Here is a 20,695-nt window from a genome sequence, read left to right as displayed (position 1 = left end):
TTTAACATGGTGTTGTAAGTCAACAAGTACTACTGTAGTGGTTGCAGTTTGGCTAACAATGAAAGTACCATGAATGCACGTGAACTGGGGCTGAAAATAAGTTACATCAATGCAGCTGTCAAACTGGAACTAGGCTTGGACGATGTGGCCTAAAAATCTATATAATTCTTTTTTCTTTTTTTTTCACCAAAAATTTGATTTACGATTTTTTCCCCCTACTTTTAAACAATAAATAGAAATGACAGATCAGTCGAAATTTTATGAAAAACTAGTAGTTAGAAATAACATTGCATAGACTGAATCTTACTCTTAGCCAATTCTATGTTTTATAATGTTCTTTTTAGACCAGGTATAAATTTTACTTTTTATGGAATACTATTCAAAGAACTAAATTAAGAGCTTCCACTGCGAGGCAATACTTTTGTTTTGAATAAAATACTTATCTAAATAAAAATCTAGTAGTGTACATTGTATGCAAAAAATAATCAAGTAAAACATTGACAGTACTATAGTTTTAGTAAGTGGATAAACGCAGGCTTTTCCATTGTATGTGCACATGTTGGCGATGTGGAGAGCGATTGCTTTAGTGATTGCTCTCTAAATTGTGCTATTTTTTTCATACATGGTACCTTGTACCATGATTTCACCACAGTAAGATGCTGTTTAGCTGGAGTTTGTTGTTTATTGCTGTGGTCTTGTTCGCCTCATAGAGTTGCATTTCCCCCACTCAGCTAGATGCTTCTGTTTCAGATGCTAGAACAAATGTGTTGTGCTGCTTCCTTTTTTAAAACAAACTTTGCAGTGTGCAATCATAGCAAATCGCTGAAACAATCTTTCCCTTGGTGGTACAAGCACTAAATTTGGTGCACATTTGTTTTAGGGTTTATTCTCTTAGAAAAAGTATGATATCCACATTGAAAAACAAATTGGCCACCATTTGAAGTGGTTTTAAACTGTGTTTGAGCTAAATTTTGATTAAATAGTGTTATATTTACCCCGAGAGGGACATGCGGTAGAAAATGGATGGATGGATGTTTATGTTCTATACATCAAAATGTTTTTGATTAAGAAAAATCAATTTCTGCATTTTCAAAATCTTATATATTGAAAACTAAGATGATATGACAGGAATGAAGTGACAATAACTCTCTTAGTGATGCTTTTAGTTTGAACAAAGGACTGTCCAGTATAGAGACATGTATTGTGGGTAGTAACGTGCTACATTTACACTACATTTACTTAAGTAACTATTTAGATGAAGTGTACTTGTCAAAGTAGTTTTAATGCAACTTACTTTTTACTTTTAATTGAACATTTTTGTGAAGAAGAAACACTACTTGTACTCTGTTACATTGAGTTTTATTCCGATCGCTACATTTATTCATATCATAATTATTTATAATCTATTGATTAACGCTTACAAAAACGGATTGTTTTTGGCTCGTCAGCAAGCCTTCTTCCAGCAGGCACTGTCACATGACTCTGGGTCACCAATCCAACGAAGCACTAGTAACGTTTGAAACCATTTTACCAATCAAATGGAGCCTGGCATACTACATTGTTTGCAGACAAAGAAGAACAACCAGGGGTGTGTAGGGACTGTTTACACCAACATGCACAAAGTACAGATATATTAAAGTGTTTAATAAAATAAAAACCTACTTGTTTAATAAGTGTCAAAATGTTCTCAAAGAAGACACTCAAATTACCTGACATGACGCCAGCACATCCCAACTGATGGAGAGAACCGATGGACGGAAACATTTTGACATATTTTGACACTAAAACATTTTACAGTATATGCACAATGGAATCAATACAGCATAAAAATATTGTGTATTTGTCATTCGACAGTAGACAAGAATAATGAGTAATAGATCATATGACTTCAAGACATCATCGATCTTATTCATTAAAATCATCCACAACATCGTTATTGATACTTTATTTAGTGATGCATGAATTAAATGTCCAATTACAACAATTTAGACCATGTTATTAACACTTAAAGAAGCAGTTAAAAATAATTAATTTCGTAGTTTATATTAATATTAAATACTTAAACACCAAAATAGCGACATTTTTGTATGTCTCTGACGATTATAATAAACACATGTGCCATTTAAATACATAAAACATGGAAACTACACTAAACAGCAGTGGAAAGTTGTAGTTATCTGTTAGATCCGGAACTTAAAAGTTACTAGTGCTACCTTATTAGCATGTAGCATTATCTTCTTCTAATGTATTCACATTCCCACATAACTGAACAAGTTGAAATGACCACTACCACCCCCTAGTGTACGAGAGGCACACTGCGTATGGCCAATAGTCACAGCAAAGACACTGTAGAGCAGTGGTCTCAAACATGCGGCCCGCGGGCCAATTGCGGCCCGCGAGACGTTATTTTGCAGCCCCCACCTTAATATGAAAGTTTAATGTTAGTGCGGCCCGCGAGTTTTAAATGAATGGAGCTTGACAGCGTTGTGTGCGGAGCTGAATGAATCTACCAATCACGGTGCGGTATAAGGCTCTCGACAATGTCGAGGGCGTGCCATGATGGCACTGCCTTTAGTGTCCTCTAGAAAATGTCATTGCATCATCTTTTTCTCCATACTAACAGCGTGCTGGCCCAGACACATGTTGTATGAGGCTGCTGCAGACACACGCAAGTTATTGCAAGACATACTTGAGGAACAACCATACATGTCACACTGAGGGTGGTCATATTTTATTTCATTTATTTTTTAACACTGTTACAAATATGCGCCACACTGTGAACCCACACCAAACAAAAATGACAAACACATTTCTGGAGAACATCCACACCTAAACACAACATAAACACAACAGAACAAATACCCAGAATCCTTTGCAGCCCTAACTCTTCCGGGCTAAACACCCCCCCCCCACCCCCCCACACACACACACCTCATGAAGTACAAACCGAACAAAAAACACGTAATATACACCTCACGGGATGATACAAAACAAATATAAAACCAGGCAAAAAATAAGTAAAATAATAAATATAAAGCAAAATGTAAACACTTATGGCTGTCCATATGATCTTATTGTTCTGTCTTTATATATTTTTTTCAATTGGAATATATTTCTACAGTCTTTTATCTCATTGTAAAGACAATTCCACAGTTTAACCCCCAACCACTGATTTACACATTTGTTTTAAAGTTGTCCTTGAATACTGATGTTGGAAATGACCTTTTCTTCTATGCTCTTCATTCTCACAAGTGATGACAAACATTTTTTGTAAATTTGCTGGTAATGTTTTATTTTTAGCCTTAAACATGACACATAATGTCTGTAACTTTACTAGCTCCTGTTATTTCAATAAACCAGAATTAATAAATAATATGTTAGTGTGTTCTAAGTAATCTACTTTATGAATAATCCTTATAGCTCTTTTCTGTAGTTGATACAGAGAATGTTGCGGTGCACAAAGAATACAATTTGAAACGTCATTATACAACTAGACATGCTGAGGAGTATGCAAAATACCAGGGAGATGAGAGAGTGAACCGGGTTGCAAATGTTAAAACCAGTCTACTGAGGCAACAAGATTTCGTCAAGAAAGCAAGCGAAAAGAGCGATGCAGCAGTCAAAGCTAGCTACATGGTGAGTGAGATGGTTGCTAGGGCGGGAAAGCCATTCAAAGAAGGTGAATTCATTAAAAAGTGCATGTTAGATTTTTTTTAATAGATCTTTTCTTGCGGCCCAGCCTCACCCAGTTTCTGCATCCAGTGGCCCCCAGGTAAATTGAGTTTGAGACCCCTGCTGTAGAGCATGGAAACCAGAACTTCACATGTAGGTGTGGATATAGAAGAAACCTAATTATTTGAGAAATCAGACTAATTTAGTGCATAGAAACGCACTGACTGACATGGAGTGAGACAAGGCAGCACAAGTCTTCAATCTCTTCAAACTAGAAAAAATAACATTTATGTAATTTGTCCATTCGAAACACATTTCAGCCTCCAAGAATTACACGCACACACACACACACACACACACACACACACACACACACACACACACACACACACACACACACACACACACACACACACATACACACACGTACCATTAAAAATAGCTATTACATAAATCAGAAGTATAAGAGGATGTGGTACTACTAATCTGGGGTAGGCTAGTGCATTAGACATATGATTACACTTTTCCTGGTAGGTAGGATAATGTCAATTTTCTCTGTACATTTTGCTAAATATTTGCACAATATATCATATAGAGCAGGAAATTGTTTTCTTTTAGTGTATTTTTTAGATTTTTAGATTTAGGTGGTTGATTATTTAATCGTATAGTACCCACATTTGTATGCACACAACTGTGTACACTTGAGGCAGATGCTATATTGCATTATTTTAGGAACGCTCAAGTTTGTCATTGCCAAACATTGCGCCAATTTTGTATTGTCAATACCACCTCCTTCATCCATTCTGAATGGCTCTAACCTGATGGGTAACATTGAAAAACACCTGGAATTGTAGTAGGATTTTAGCTATCATGAAATAGCCATCATAACTACACTCAAAACAAGGGGTGTCTTCAACTCTGCTTTTGTATCAGTCTGACAAAGGCAACACTTCCTCCAGTCAGTTTTAGGACCACAACTCAACAAAATATTAGCAGACATTTTGAACGGTTTAAAGCCAAGGGGCTATCTTTATACCACCCAATCATACAAAATACATAAGCAAATTGAGATATGGGATACCACTAGGTTCAAACATCCAAATGCCGTACACCTAGCACGATAGTTCATCCAGTGCTATTAAAGTCCTGTGCGATCTGTGCACCTTACAGCTAACTGAAGCCCTGTTATCCTTGGCTCGGCTCTGCCGCCTGGCACATCCTGTCAATTCAGGCGTGGCTATTTAATTGTATGAATGATAGGGATTCATACTGTTATTCTATACCAAAATGTATCAATTTAAATATTATTCTGCCGTAGCGTTTTTTGTCCGCCTCTAACTCCCAAACCGTTTATCCGATGGATGCGGGCTCATTCAACAAAAGTTCCCCAATATTATCAATTTTACAGTAATTCGTTTAACAGTATTTCCACCCTTTTTTTTCTTTCGACTACTCCTCCCACCTCTTTCAATTTATTTCAACCATTAAAACATTCGTCTTGATCAGGACAATAAAACTTGGTATTTTCTTCACCCCAAAAATTCCCATTTTTTAAAAGTATTCATGATTTTCCAAAATATTGGACAATACAATTTGTACTCCCCCCACCATTCTCACTTGCAGTTGCCTTTTTTCTCCCTGAAAATAACCTTGAAGTAACAAAGTAGATGTCCAACACTATCAGAAAATATATTTTATATTATTATTTTTTAAAAATTATTATTATTTTTGTTTAATCTTATTATTTATTTGTGTGTGGCGTCGCGCGGGTCTCGCTTCCTGTTGGGTGGGGTCCGTGCCCGTGTGGCCCGACCTTGCGCTGTGGGGTCTCTGTTGGCGACTTGATGTGGTGGCGGCGCGGCACCCGTGTCTGGTCTGGATACTGTGTCTCGGTTGTTTGGGCGGTGGTGTGTTTGTGCGGGTTTGGGTTGGGGTGGTGGGGTCTTTTGGTGGGGGTGGGGGGGGGGGGTGTTGGTGTCTCTTGTTTGCGTGTTGGCGTTTGGGCTTGCTGGCGGGCTGGCGCTGGCTGGTCTCTGTGATCCTGTTGGCGTGTGGTTGCCGGTCGCGGGTTTTTTGTGATCGCTTTGATTTGATTGGGTGGTGCTGGCTGTCTGGGGGTGTTGTGGCTGCTGTTTCTGCTGCCGTTTGTTTGTGGTGTGGGCGCCCGTGGCTGCTGGGTCTGGTGCAGGGGGGTGGCTGATGTTGTGACTGGTGGCAGCGCGCGCGCGTGGCGGTTGTCGGGGCTGACAAATGTGTGTGTGTGTGTGTGTATGTATGTATGTATGTATGTATATATACCTGTATGTGTATGTGTGTGTATGTGTACATGTGTATGTTTATGTGTATGTATATATATATATGTATGTATATTTCTGGGGGTACGTTCTGGGCCTGCCTGTCGGGTGGGGGTCGGCGCCTCAGGCTACTGCATCCGGACTGCGTGTCTAGAGCTCCTGGGTCCCACCGTCCATCCCTTCCGGGTGCCCGTCTTGGTTGGGGCCTGCTGGGTCTGGTCCCTGCGTCTACTGTGGTAGCTTGGTGCTGCAGGGTATTCCGAGGTGTTGCGAGTCGGCCAGTTGTTGGGGTAGCGACCTTGTGTGTCAGCATGTCTGTGATCTTCTTTTAATTCTTTTTTATTTTTTTATAAATAGATTTAATTATTTATTTATTCAAATTTTTTTAAAATATATTTTATTAATATTATTATTATTATTATGTATTTATTTATTTTATTTATTTATTCCCCTACCTCAGGGGGGGGACTCGGCGGGGCGGTTGCTGGTTGTTCCATCTCCATCGTTGGGGTCCCTGCGGGTGGGGTGGGTGGTTCCTGTGGCCCCGTGCTGGGTGGTCCTGTGGCGGCCGGCTTGGGTGGGGTGGCCGTGGGCTGGCCTCGCCGCGCTCTCCGGGGGTGGGGGCCCTGTTGCCGGTGGGGCGGGGGCGGTCTTCCCGTCCGGTTGCGGGGGGTCTCAGGGCCCCTCGGGCGGGGCGTCCCGCCTTTCTGTCCGTGTGGGGTGTGGTCTCTCGCTGGCTTGGGGTCTGGCTTCCCCCTGCTTTTCTCGTGCCTTGTCCCCTGCCGGGTGCGTCTGTCTGCGGCCTGCTGCTGGCCCTTGTGGGCGGCGCGGTGGGCCAGGCTCTGGGGTTCCTGTCGCTGTCCGGCTTGGCTGCGTGGGGACGGTGGCCCCTGGTTCCCTGGGCACCACACCTACTGTTTGTGGGATGGGCTCTCGGGGAGGCTGGGGCCGTACTCTGGCTCCCGCACACACTGGGAGTCAAATGTATTGTACATGCAAATTCACATATACTCACACACATACATACAGACATACATAGGTACCTACGCTCCCACATACATATACAAATAAATACAGTACATATTTACACACTCAAAGTTCGTACATCCACACGCACATTCATTATACAAACATACTGTATACACATACTGTACATATACATTCACTGTAAAAACATACACATACACATACTGTACATATACACTCACTGTACAAACACACACATACACATACTACACATATACATTCACTGTACAAACACACACATACATATACTGTACATATACATTCACTGTACAAACACACATATACACATACTGTACATTAGGGTTGCACATCTCTCTCTGATAAACGATTCGATATGCATCTAGATACACAGGTTACGATTCGATTCAAAAACGATATCCTTTTATTACAGACCGATTCGATTAGATTCGATTCCGAACGATACGATTCGATTTGACGGTTAATATTCAAGACTCCAAATCCCCAAGTATTGTGGCTTTACGGCACTGGCAAAAAAAAACAGAACAACAAAATCACATGTCAATGTATTTATTTTTAGACATGGACCAAAAAAAGTCTGGCTGAATTGTAGGATGGGAACTCCAGAGGTAAAAGTAGCACAGAATAGTAACAACAAAGTGCAATATTTCAGCCTGAGCATAGTTTTGAACACTAGAGGTAGGTAACAAAGATTCAATATTTCAACCTGAGCATATAGTGTTTTGAACACTAGAGATAGGTAACAAAGGTGCAACATTACAATGTAAACAAGTTACACACCTAGTACACATCTCAAAATGTGGCAACAATGAGCACAGTGACAAGTGCTTTTGTGTAAAAGAATAGAGAAAATAAATACATATGTAAAAAGAAAAATCAAACTACTGTGTGAGAGGTACCGTTTCCCAGGTCAAAAAGCAGTAGTTCACTTACAATATGCCTGTGCATTTTCATCATCACTGTCCTGTGTTTTTTTGGAGGGTAGATATTTTTTTTAAGGAAAATCAACTGATCCAGATGCTCATGTTTGAGCAGACTACGTTTTGTGGAAACAATGTCTCCCGCAGTACTGAACACACGTTCAGATTCCATGTGTTTCACTTGATGTACTTTTTGATGTCAAAAGAGGCGATTTCAGCCACTTGAATGACGGCGAAATCATTAAAGGCTCACAGTTTTTAATCCATCCACAAGTAAAGAAAACTTGGATTATTTCACTTTATGTACTTTTTCATGCAGAAAGAGGCGATTTAAAAGAGGCGATTTCAGCCACTTCGGTCATTACAGCCGAGTTTAGATATACTTTTCGAGACGAGTGACGTAAGCACGCTCCCGCGTCAGGGGGGTGCATTTTACGGCAGGGGTGCGTTTCCCGGCACGCAGAGGTATCTTTTAGCGAGATATGACAGCAGTGGCAAGTCCTGCTGCTCTTTCCACCACTGTAGTGTTTTAAAAATATATATATTTCTCGGTCCATTATCACCTTCGGTCAGACTGACGCTTTCGTTCTCCTCCACATTCATTTTCCGTGTTGTCTCTTGTTTATCACTCGTGCTAATACCAGCTAGGCGGCTACCGCGTTTGGCGAGTAGCTTCAGCTCTCGCGTTGTTTTAGAGACGCTGACGCATATTGTAATCTAGCCAACCCATGCAAAGTCTCGCGATAACCGATCCATGACTCTATAACCGATTCAGCTAGGAATTCATGGATTATTCGCATTGATTGAGGAGTCTGCTACTGATGCAATCTAATCGTTCACTTGTTGAATCGAATACTCGGTCGCATCGGTTTATCGTTCACAACCCTACTGTACATATACAGTCACTGTTCAAACACACATACTGTACATATACATTAGCTGTACACACATATACACATACTGTACATATACATTCACTGTACAAGCACACATATACACATACTGTACATATACAAGTACATATGCACACATACACTCATGCACATAATCACGTTTCATCAAACATATATTAATGTTGTTGCCCTAGGGTAAACTGGGTATAACACATGGCACACTGACAAAGCTTAACCTATTAATACTATAACAATCTACAAGGTTAATGTAGGTTGCTTCTCTTTCTTCCCCTCCATTTTTCTGCATTCTTTCGTATCTGAAGTTATCATTACGTATATGTATTGTTGCATTTGAACAATTGTATTGTTGATAATAAAGGTAAAGTATTGGTATTGTTTATTATCAATAGCACTATTTCTATTGGTATTCATATTGCTCCATTTTTAGTGTAATAATGCTCATTGTCATTTCTGTATTTTAATTTTTATTTTCGCTAACTGCTTATTTGCTATTACTTTTACCATCATATTTGTACATGTCGTATTTGCTGATGTTGCTCTGTTGTTGTTGTTGTGTTTGCTGTTGTTGTTTTTGTCTCTCTGTCTAATCTCCCTCTAGCATTAAGAGTAAACGATTGAGGCTATTTTTGTATTTAAATAAATAGTCCCTTTTGTGGCTTTGCATTATCCATCCATCCATTATATTAATGTTAATTTATCTATGCAATATAACTTGTATTTGTATTTAATTGTGCTTCTGGAACATACTTCACATTATGGTTATCTTGTATTGGCAAGGATCCAGCAGCGAAATGTGAGTTGATGCAGCATGTCGTATTGCACAAGATGATATAATTTGAACTGCGACCTCTTTATCTCCCCTATCATTTTACGTTTCAACTTTTTCTCTCTAAATAATAGCTTTTATGCAAGTAAATGTTTCATACAATCAAGTAATATATTTTATTGTAAAGAATACATTAATATATCCCCAAAATTAACTCAAAACTTAGTACTGTCGCAGCAAAGAATTAGGGGGGGTTCAATGTCATTTTAAACGCCTAAATCGCTCAATGATGAGTTATGCAATAGCTATCGCATCTCTTTCTATGGAACAAACGCTTTCGGGATTTTGCTGTTATTGAAAAGGACATGTTGCTTTTCTCTTCTCCCTTCTCTGTGGACCCTGACGATGCTCCTCAACAGCTGCAGCTGGAGCTTATTGAGCTGCAGTGTGATGATGAGCAGTGCGGTAAACACCAGCAGCTTTCTTTTGTTGACTTTTACAGGCAGCTGGATAAAGGCAGGTTTCCAGAAATGCGAACATTTGCTAAGAAAATGCTGAGCTTATTCGGCTCCACAGATTTGTGTGAGCAGACATTCTCTGTAATGAACTTAAACAAGAACCGACTGAGGTCAAGACAAAGTCACCCCGACTTGTGTGACATTTTACGCATTTCAACCACTTCCTTCAAACCAGACCTGGCCTCTTTACTGAAATCCAGATCTCAGTATCACCCTTCTCATTAGTGACAGCAAGTTATTGGTTTCTTAATCAATCTGAAATTTAATGTTTTGAATCTGTCACTATTAACAGTGAAAAGTCAAAAGCATACTTGTGCACTTGGACTTATGGCACTTTTTTAAAAATCTTACTAAACATCTTGAATAAGATTTGGTTATAACTGTTGATGTTGTGTACCTGTAGATGTGTACTCTCTGAAAGATCTTGTAAAAGACAAGAGCAAAATTAACTTTTTTTAAACTTTAATGATAACAGACAACTTTGCATTACATATAACTCCTGTTTAAAATGTTCATGAAGCAAAGATATTTATCAAACTCAAGGAAAATTAAGGTATTCCAGACAGTTCAATGTTCAATGTTATTTGACTCTCCAGATATGAATTAAAGGCATAATTATGTTTTTAGCGTTCTTCACGTCTGCCTGAGTGGCTTATATTTGGTTACACTGCCATTTAAAAAGATCAAGAGAATTGTGACAATGGAAATTGTTTTATAATAGTGCACATTTGCATGTGACTTTTGTTGTTTAAAAAAAAACATCAGAAGGCATCTTCACTTTATCAAATCTGGCCTTCTTTGCAAAAAGTTTGGACACCTGGTTTAAGTTGTTTCCAACAATTCCTACAATCACAGTATTTCTACATTCAAACTATTTCACAATTTAACCGTTTCCACCTTTCGTTCTACATTCTACACACATTTCAACGAGCATTCTTCAATAATTTCACAATTTAACCATTCCCACCTTTCGTTCTACGTTCTACTCACATTTCAACAATCATTCTTCAATATTCAAACCATTCCTACTGTATATTCAAACATATTCTTACAATACTGTACATTTCTTCTGCATTTCAGTTCAGCTGCATTATTGAGGCATTTCTAGTAGTGCAATGCTATTACAACTAACTACACTTCTATTATTTATTAGTTAGCATCTGGACACTAAAGTAGACAACAAACTACAGTTTAGTATGACAACTTACTGTTTGTAAACTACAGCAAATAAACTATCAGCTGACAATGAACACATGTGATGTCACCAGTGTGCTTTGGTTGTGCTTTGACATCAGTCAATCAACGTTAATTTATATAGCCCTTAATCACAGGTGCCTTGAAGGGGGCAGCAGCCTAAGCAGGGAAGCCCAGACTTCCCTCTCCCCAGCCACTTCGTCCAGCTCCTCCCGGGGGATCCCGAGGCGTTTCCATGCCAGCCGGAAGAGATAGTCTTCCCAACGTGTCCTGGGTCTTCCCCGTGGCCTCCTACCGGTCGGACGTGCCCGAAACACTTCCATAGGGAGGTGTTCGGGTGGCATCCTGACCAGATGCCCGAACCACCTCATCTGGCTCCTCTCGATGTGGAGGAGCAGCGGCTTTACTTTGAGCTCCTTCCGGATGACGGCGCTTTTCACCTTATCTATAAGGGAGAGCCCCGCCACTCGGCGGAGGAAACTCATTTCGGCCGCTTGTACCCGTGATCTTGTCAAAGCTCATGACCATAGGTGAGGATGGGAACATAGATCGACCGGTAAATTGAGAGCTTTGCCTTCCGGCTCAGCTCCTTCTTCACCACAACGGATCGATACAGCGTCTGCATTACTGAAGACGCTGCACCGATCCGCCTGTCGATCTCACGATCCACTCTTCCCTCACTCGTGAACAAGACTCCGAGGTACTTGAACTCCTCCACTTGGGGCAAGATCTCCTCCCCAACCCGGAGATGGCACTCCACCCTTTTCCGGGCGAGAACCATGGACTCGGACTTAGAGGTGCTGATTCCCATCCCAGTCGTTTCACACTCGGCTGCGAACCGATCCAGTGAGAGCTGAAGATCTTGGCCAGATGAAGCCATTAGGACCACATCATCTGCAAGTAGCAGAGACCTAATGCTGCAGCCACCAAACCAGATACCCTTAACGCCCTGACTGCGCCTAGAAATTCTGTCCATAAAAGTTATTAACAGAAACGGTGGCAAAGGGCAGCCTTGGCGGAGTCCAACCCTCACTGGAAACGGGTCCGACTTACTGCCGGCAATGCGGACCAAGCTCTGACACTGATTATACAGGGAGCGGACCACCACAATAAGACAGTCCGTTACCCCATACTCTCTGAGCACTCCCCACAGTACTTCCCGGGGTACACGGTCGAATGCCTTCTCCAAGTCCACAAAGCACATGTAGACTGGTTGGGCAAACTCCCATGCACCCTCAAGGACCCTGCCGAGAGTATATAGCTGGTCCACAGTTCCACGACCAGGACGAAAACCACACTGTTCCTCCTGAATCCGAGGTTCGACTATCTGGCGTAGCCTCCTCTCCAGTACACCTGAATAATAATAATAATACCTGGGATTTATATAGCACTTTTCTAAGTACCCAAAGTCGCTTTACATGTAGAATAGACCTTACCGGGAAGGCTGAGGAGTGTGATCCCACGATAGTTGGAACACACCCTCCGGTTCCCCTTCTTAAAGAGAGGAACCACCACCCCGGTCTGCCAATCCAGAGGTACCGCCCCCGATGTCCACGTGATGTTGCAGAGTCTTGTCAACCAAGACAGCCCCACAGCATCCAGAGCCTTAAGGAACTCCGGGCAGATCTCATCCACCCCCGGGGCCTTGCCACCGAGGAGCTTTTTAACTACCTCAGCAACCTCAGCCCCAGAAATAGGAGAGCCCACCACAGATTCCCCAGCTGGTAGGATTGAGGAGGTCTTCGAAGTTTTCCCTCCACCGATCGACGACATCCGCAGTCGAGGTCAGCAGAACACTATACCCACCATACACTGTGTTGACATTGCACTGCTTCCCCTTCCTGAGGCGGCGGATGGTGGTCCAGAATCGCTTCGAAGCCGTCCGGAAGTCGCTTTCCATGGCTTCCCCGAACTTCTCCCATGTCCGAGTTTTTGCCTCCGCGACCGCTGAAGCCGCACACCGCTTGGCCTGTCGGTACCTGTCTGCTGCCTCCGGAGTCCTATGAGCCAAAAGAGCCCGATAGGACTCTTTCTTCAGCTTGACGGCATCCCTCACCGCTGGTGTCCACCAGTGGGTTCTAGGATTACCGCCACGACAGGCACCAACCACCTTGTGGCCACAGCTCCAATCGGCCGCCTCGACAATAGAGGTACTGAACATCGTCCACTCGGACTCAATGTCCGGTGCCTTCCTCGTGACATGTTCAAAGTTCTTCCGGAGGTGGGAAGTGAAACTCTCTCTGACAGGAGACTCTGCCAGGCGTTCACAGCAAACCCTCACAATGCGTTTGGGCCTGCCAGGTCCGTCTGGCATCCTCCCCCACCATCGCAGCCAACTCACCACCAGGTGGTGATCAGTAGAAAGCTCCGCCCCGCTCTTCACCCGAGTGTCCAAAACATGAGACCGCAAATCCGATGACACAACTACAAAGTCAATCATGGAACTGCGGCCTAGGGTGTCCTGGTGCCAAGTGCACATATGGACACCCTTATGTTTGAACATGGTGTTTGTTATTGACAATCTGTGACCAACACAAAAGTCAAATAACAAAACACCACTCGGGTTCAGATCCGGGCAGCCATTCTTCCCAATCACGCCTCTCCAGGTTTCACTGTCGTTGCCAACATGAGCATTGAAGTCCCCCAGTAGGACAAGGGAATCACCCGTGGGAGCACTCTCCAGTACTCCCTCGAGTGAATCCAAAAAGGGTGGGTACTCTGAGCTGCCGTTTGCGCATAAGCGCAAACAACAGTCAGGACCCTTCCCCCAACCCGAAGACGAAGGGAAGCTACCCTCTCGTCCACTGGGTTGAACTCCAATGTGCAGGCTTTGAGCCGGGGGGAAACAAGAATCGCCACCCAAGCCCGTCGCCTCTCACTGCCGGCAACGCCAGAGTGGAAGAGAGTCCAGCCACTCTCAAGAGAACTGGTTCCAGAGCCCTTGCTGTGCGTCGAAGTGAGTCCGACTATATCTAGCCGGAACTTCTCCACCTCACGCACTAGCTCAGGCTCCTTCCCCCCAGCAAGCTGACGTTCCACGTCCCAAGAGCTAGCTTATGTAGCGCAGGATCGGACCGCCAAGTGCCCTGCCTTCGGCTTCCGCCCAGCTCACACTGCACCCGACCTCTATGGTCCCTGCTATGGGTGGTGAGCCCATTGGAGGGGGGACCCACTTTGCCTTTTCGGGCTGTGCCCGGCCGGGCTTTGGGCCCGGCCACCATGCGCTCGCCATCGTGCCCCACCTCCGGACCTGGCTCCAGAGGGGGCCCCGGTGACCCGCGTCCGGGCGAGGGAAATCTGGGTCCATTGCTTGTGTTCTTCATAGAGGTCTTCGAACTGCTCTTTGTCTGATCCCTCACCTAGGACCAGTTTTCCTTGGGAGACCCTACTAGGGGGCATAGAAGCCCCCGGACAACATAGCTCCTAGGATCATTGGGACACGCAAACTCCTCTACCACGTTAAGGTGGCAGCTCAGAGAGGACATGCAATGACATCATTTATGATAATGTGAGAGTCCAGTCTATTGGGGGCAAACAGAGGGTTGTAGGATGTCTCCATCTAAGTCATAGAGGAGTGGTCAACACTAGGTCATGACTTAGAAGAGCTAGCACAACCTCCAGATTGGTATCTCTCCAAGGATTATATGTGACCATCGGATAATCTTTACTTGCAGGAGAGTAGGGAAAAAGAGAGAGAGAAGCAGCGGGTCAACTGGTCTAAAATAATGTCTATTTGAAAGCTAGAGTATATAGTTGAGTTTTAAGGTGAGACTTAAATGCTTCTACCGAGGTGGCATCTCTAACTTTCCGGTAGGGCACTCCTGAGTACTGGAGCATGAATAGAAAATGCTCTAGAGTCTTCTGTGAGGTATTGGGAATCACTAATAAGTTGGCGTTTTTGAAACGTATGTTTCAAAAACGGAAAGTAGGGTACAATAGAACCAGTGCAGCTGAACCAATATAGGCGTAATATGATTTAACTTTCTTGTCCTTGTCAAAAGTCTAGCAGCCGCATTTTATACCAACTGTAATTGTTTAATACTGGACATGGGGAGACCCAAAAATATTTTGTTAAAGTAATTGAGACAAGACGTAACAAACGCATGTTTCATGATCTGATTGACAAAATGGGTCATATTTTACTGATATTCCGGAGATAAAAGAAAGCTGTTTTAGTAACACATAGTTAATGTGCAGCTCAAACAAAACAGTTGGTTTGAAAATGAGACAGATTCTTCACCGAGTCACTTTGTACGATTGTTTTATTATCACATTTCAATGTTATATATTATATATTATATATATATATTATATATTATATGTGACCATCGGATAATCTTTACTTGCAGGAGAGTAGGGAAAAAGAGAGAGAGAAGCAGCGGGTCAACTGGTCTAAAATAATGTCTATTTGAAAGCTAGAGTATATAGTTGAGTTTTAAGGTGAGACTTAAATGCTTCTACCGAGGTGGCATCTCTAACTTTCCGGTAGGGCACTCCTGAGTACTGGAGCATGAATAGAAAATGCTCTAGAGTCTTCTGTGAGGTATTGGGAATCACTAATAAGTTGGCGTTTTTGAAACGTATGTTTCAAAAACGGAAAGTAGGGTACAATAGAACCAGTGCAGCTGAACCAATATAGGCGTAATATGATTTAACTTTCTTGTCCTTGTCAAAAGTCTAGCAGCCGCATTTTATACCAACTGTAATTGTTTAATACTGGACATGGGGAGACCCAAAAATATTTTGTTAAAGTAATTGAGACAAGACGTAACAAACGCATGTTTCATGATCTGATTGACAAAATGGGTCATATTTTACTGATATTCCGGAGATAAAAGAAAGCTGTTTTAGTAACACTTAGTTAATGTGCAGCTCAAACAAAACAGTTGGTTTGAAAATGAGAAAGATTCTTCACCGAGTCACTTTGTACGATTGTTTTATTATCACATTTCAATGTGGTATCCTTAAATAAGTGCCTGAGTCTAGCAGGACCGATAATCAACATTTCCGTTTTCTTAACATTAAGATGCTGAAAGTTTCCGGACATCTATTGTTTAATATCATTAAGACACACCTCCAGATGACTACTAGCTAGCGCAGACCGGGGCATTCTGTGCGTCCCTGTCCGGCCAACGTGAGGCCAATAATAAATTACAAAATACATTTTAAAAAGTATCTATGTCGAGTGTGCAATACAACGGTGCTGCTTTTGTTTTGAAAAGCGTTATTTGTATTACTTCCGTGTGGACGTATGCGCGTGCGTGATTGTGAGTGAATGTGAACAGCGGCAATCACAAATTACAAAATAAAGTTTAAAAAAACATTTATGTCGTGCGCGCAATACAACTGTGCTGCTTTTATTTTGAAAAGTGTTATTTATGGACGTATGTCCGTGTGTAACCTATGAGTGAAGGTGCACAGCGACAAGTTACTCCCGAGACGCTTAAAAGAGGAAAGTTGATGACGAATGCCGTGTTTTCAACAAGACAGGGACTGCCAAGCAACGTTCCCTCTAAGGTGCGCGCCTGCGCAATTGCGCACTGCTCAAGCGTCATCTGCGCACAGCAAATATATGCCGCACACCAAATCAAACCCATCTGAATTCTAAACAAAATAAACACATTTATTCTGTGTAATTTTGCAATGCAACTCTGAGGGACAGTGACAACAAGCGGCCCTAACGGTGTTCGTCAACACCGTTCAATTGAACACCGTTCAATTATTGTAACGTCTATCGAGATGCTTCGAGGACAGGAATTATATCGATCACTTTATTGAGCAAAACTGTTTATATTCGGCCATAACCACACCAAAAACATGAGTAAAAAACTTCTATCTCGAAAAACTAGTCATTTTCTGCCATACAAACCAGGCCAAAACCAACTTGTCATCTGTCACCAACACGCATACCACTAACCCACGTTTATGGCCACACAAAAAGTCGGACAACTCAAACACCACACACAGTTACACTATGACTCCTCAGTCATACGTGTGCTTATTCTACTGTCATTTATTAATGTTAATTTATTTATATTAATCATGGAATGCTGTTACTAGAGAAAGTTACAGGAATGCACACTTCATCCTATGCTTACATTTGATTGTGCAACATGAAGATGTTTAAGGGGAACTAAATGTGATCTCTGAAAGGGGTACGAATTATTTCCAAATCAGGACCCCCACCCAGATATATTGTACAATACTAATCCATAGCTTATGAAAAACAAGATTTCTTTTATTTTCATTATAAGTGGGCCAAATCACTAATATTACAAAATAATCTCATGAAAATGACTCCTCTCTTTTGAGTGTTATTATAAAAGATTGGTTTGAGACAGGTGTGCTGCTGGTATTGCCACGTGTGATGTTGCTCACATGTGCTCCACTGAATGCTCAGGGAGTTTTTGTGTTTGCTCAGACACATGAACAATTAGAGGGAACATTGCTGCCAAGTATTTCTTTACAGAAATTAAAGGTAAAGTCGTGTGCTTAATGTGTGGTAAACAGGTTGCTGTGTTTAAAGAATATAATTTGAATCGCCACTACATGACGAATCATGAGGAAAATTACCGGAATCTGTCTGATTAAGCGCGCGCAAGGGAGGCTGATGGGTTGATGGTAAAACTGCAAACCCAACAAGGACTTTTTGCCAAATTTCACACCCCCAGAGATGCAGCCATCAGGACAAGTTCCGTCATTTCTCACAAAATCGCCAGAAAAAGTAAGGCGTTTTCTGACGGAGAGTTTATTAAGGGGTGCTTATTGGACTCTGTTGCGCTGATATGCCCTGAAATTTGGAGCTTCAGCTGAAGAACAGAACGGCCAACTTTGACTGTTTTTCGCTGGCTTTGGATGAGAGCTGCTATGTACGTGGCACCGCCCAGCTGCTCATCTTCTTACGTAGGATAACTGCAGACTCTCAAATCACGGAAGAGCTGGCAGCCATGCAGTCAATTAAAAGGGACAACCACAGGTAATGACTTGTTCACATAGGTAAATGTGTGTTTGGACATGTTAGGACTCAAATGGGACAAGCTGTGACAACAGATGGTTGTCCAAATCTGACGGGGAAAAATGTTGGACTTTTAAAGAGGATGCAGGATAAACTTTAAATTAACCCTGTGCAGAAATTGACATTTTTGCACGTCTTTGCATCAGGAAGTGTAGTGTAAGACAGTGTTAAAAGTAAAACCATCAAAAGCAATCTGCTTTTGGTATAAAGTTAAGTTAGGTTAAATGAAAGTATTATTATTATTATTATTAATTATTATTATTATTATTTATCTTACGGTATATCAAAAATAATATTGAGCAAAATTTAATTGAAATATTGTCGATGTGGCCCTCCAGCAGTGCTCGGGTTGCTCATGCGGCCCCCGGTAAAAATTGATTGCCCACCCCTGAGCTAGCGTGTTGGTCAGCTTTAGTGGCATGTAAAGTTGGGTGTCATCAGCATAACAGTGGGAACTAACACTGTATTTGCAAATTATGTTGTTGGTTAAAAATTATTCTCAGTTTCTCAGATAGACCTGAAACATATGGAATGATAATATTTTTGCCTCTGTCACCTTTTTCCTCCTCATCCACTGTGCTCCTGTTATTTCTGGAACTGGATGCTCTTGGTGATCCCATGGCACAACAATGCCTAGATACTTCTTATGGATTACAAAACCTTTTAGGAGGTCAGGGAAGTAAACAAAGTAGGAATGGTTCACATACCGGTAGTCTTAATGTTCAATGTTTTATCGATTATACTTCCCATTGTAGTGGCGGGCAATCTAAAGCCTTTGTGTCACGTAACTTGCGTAGGCGACGCCGTTTTCCCCCTCCCCCTGCAGCACGCATTTATTGCCAGGCAATCTTAATCGGCGGATTCAATGCGCACATATTCGGGTGGCGGGCAAGCTTTTCCGGCGTGCAGTGCGCGCACATATTGGTGGGCAATGTTTATCTGCAGACACATATCCGGGTGGCGGGCATCCTTTTTTGATTGATGATGACCGATGAGCAGCCAGGTTCCACACGTTCGTTTTCCTTCACTAAACCTCAGTCATTTTACAATATACAATACATATTACAATATATTTTTTACAGAAACGTGTTTAAAGTGTTTGCCTGCCAACACAAAAACAGGCGCATTCATCTGTTTTGAACGTTATCTCCAATCAGTCCAGGTAATTGATTTGTTGTGTAAATACTCTTAAAGGCGCACCGTGTAATATTTTAAATCATTAACCTAATGTGTTTGAATTTGAACAAAATTTTTATGAATGTTACACTTTTACTTTGTTAAAGACAAAATTTGACATACCGTATTTTTCGGACTATAAGGCGCACTTAAAATCCTTTTATTTTCTCAAAACTTGACAGTGCGCCTTATAACCTGGTGCGCCTAATCTACGGAATAATTTTGGTTGTGCTTGCCGACCTCGAAGCTATTTTATTTGGTACATGGTAAAATTATAAGTGTGACCAGTCACACATAAGAGATACGTGTAGACTGCAATATGATGGCAGTCACACATAAGAGATAATAATAATAATTGATTAGATATGTGTAGACTGCAATATGACTCAAGTAAACAACACCAAAATGTTATATGTTCCATTGAAAATATAGAACATTACACACGGCGCTCAAAAATCTATCAAAATGATAGCTAAGTTACAGCTCTTTTTATTACCAAATATGTGTTATATGTTTTTATGTCACACGTTTGCACCAAGAAAAATTCCTAGTTTGTGAACCCGTTCTCAAACAATGGCAATAAAACTATTCTGATAGTACGTCTTTGGTAAGCTATGAAGCCGCACCGTTTGATGGATTGTACTGTGCTTCAACATACGAGTATTATTATGGAGTGTGTGTAAGGTAAGACATATTACATAACTTTTCGTACCTTCTGGTACCTGCTGATCTGTGTTTGGGATTTGCATAAATCCTGAAAATTTGCGTGCGTCCGCCGTTGTAGTCCATGTCGACATCGTAGTCGATAAGCTTCTTCTTTTTCTCTATCTTTTTGTTATGGGACATTCATCCTCCGCTGTTGCCATTTCTAATACAAAGTAGAGTAAAGTTCTTACTTATATCTGGACACATTTCCGGTGTTGTTGTTGCACTAGTGAGCCACAGATGAGAAGATGCTGCGCCGTTATTAATTTAAGTAAAGTCTGAATCTCATTAAAACAGTTATTTCCATCTTTTGACACTTCTTCCACTCCCGTCCAGTGGCGTGCAGTGAGGTTTGAGGTTGGGGAGGCACTGACCCACTAGTCAGATTTACAAACATACAGTATGATGCTAAGTCACTGACTCACAAGTCAGATTTACAAACATGACAGTATGATGCAATAGCACCTGCTCAAAATCACAAAAACACACAGTATGATGCTAGAATAAACCATTTCA

The 20,695-nt window shown here is 41.8% G+C and overlaps 1 protein-coding gene across 3 annotated transcripts in view; it reads left to right on the top strand.

Moving 5' to 3' along the window:
* The window catches only part of tpcn2 (two pore segment channel 2), a 164,566-nt gene that overhangs the window by 106,711 nt on the left and 37,160 nt on the right, over nucleotides 1-20,695 (top strand). The gene's annotated exons all lie outside the window — the stretch shown is intronic.

The sequence above is a fragment of the Entelurus aequoreus genome, linkage group LG02 (genome assembly GCF_033978785.1).
Source record: "Entelurus aequoreus isolate RoL-2023_Sb linkage group LG02, RoL_Eaeq_v1.1, whole genome shotgun sequence".
Taxonomy (NCBI): domain Eukaryota; kingdom Metazoa; phylum Chordata; class Actinopteri; order Syngnathiformes; family Syngnathidae; genus Entelurus; species Entelurus aequoreus.
The sequence above is the reverse complement of the archived record's forward strand: the minus strand, read 5'-3'. Positions and strand labels throughout refer to the sequence as shown.